The sequence below is a fragment of the Doryrhamphus excisus genome, linkage group LG20 (assembly GCF_037039965.1).
Source record: "Doryrhamphus excisus strain RoL-2023G ecotype Guam linkage group LG20, RoL_Dexc_Guam_v1.1, whole genome shotgun sequence".
NCBI classification, from domain to species: Eukaryota; Metazoa; Chordata; class Actinopteri; order Syngnathiformes; family Syngnathidae; genus Doryrhamphus; species Doryrhamphus excisus.
The window spans coordinates 1,503,331-1,504,374 of NC_136376.1; positions in this window are offsets into that span (position 1 = coordinate 1,503,331).

Consider the following 1,044-nt stretch of genomic DNA (forward strand, 5'->3'; position numbering starts at 1 on the left):
ACGAGGCTTCGACATTGGAGTTGGACAATGCGGTTCGTTCCCACGTAGTCTGCTGGGGACACCCGGTTGACCCGGAAGTGAAATCAGCCCCCATCTCACCCGCGGAGGCAAGCACGGCGATTAAGAAATATTTTTAATTTATCAGGAATGACTTATTGCTAAATTCATACGCTGCTTTATTTATTCATGACGCAATGTCACAGTTTGTACGACTTCATTTTCATTAAATTATTTATTTTAATTTTAAAAATAATTCGAATTAACTTCACACTGATCCTTCATATTTTTACTGATTTTCATATCTTTATTTTTTAATTTCATATTTTAAAAAAATCCCCCTTTTTAATGACTATATGCACTACATCAGGGTGTCAAAAGTGTGGCCCGGGGGCCAATTAGAGCCAATTATTGGCCGTGAGCACATTGTAAAGTACGAAATAAACCGCAAAAATGGAAAAAAAGAGTATTTTTTTAATGAGAATCTACACTAAATTTTAAGAAATTAAAGTAATAATATTAAGAAAAAAAAACAGCATAAAGTTGAAAAATAATTGGAAAGCGTCTATAGTCACAAACTATAAAATAATGTTACAATTCTTTGGAAAATTAGGTTGGTAAAAAGTTAAATAATGATAATAAAGCACAAATATTAGGAAAATAAAGTCATAAAATTATGGGGGAAAACAAAGAAGAAAGTTGAAATATTGTTGAAAATAAATTGAAAAAAATACCAAAAAAGTGTAATGTAAGAAAAAGTTCATAGTAAAAATACGCCCTCAGTGGAGTATAATAGTGCAGTACAATACTCCAAAGAAAACATTCTAAATGAATGTAAGGGTACATATAATAATAATAAAAAAACACCTAAAAAAGTACAAATGATGAGTAAATATAACTGATTATCAACGTCCCAAGATATTTTTAGTGTTGTAAAGAGCATGCCAGGGCCATAGGGGGCACTATAACATACAGAAGTAATTATGTTTTAGTCATAAAATAAGTTTGAATGAAGTAGTAACGGTAAGAAAAACACATTAAAAGCAG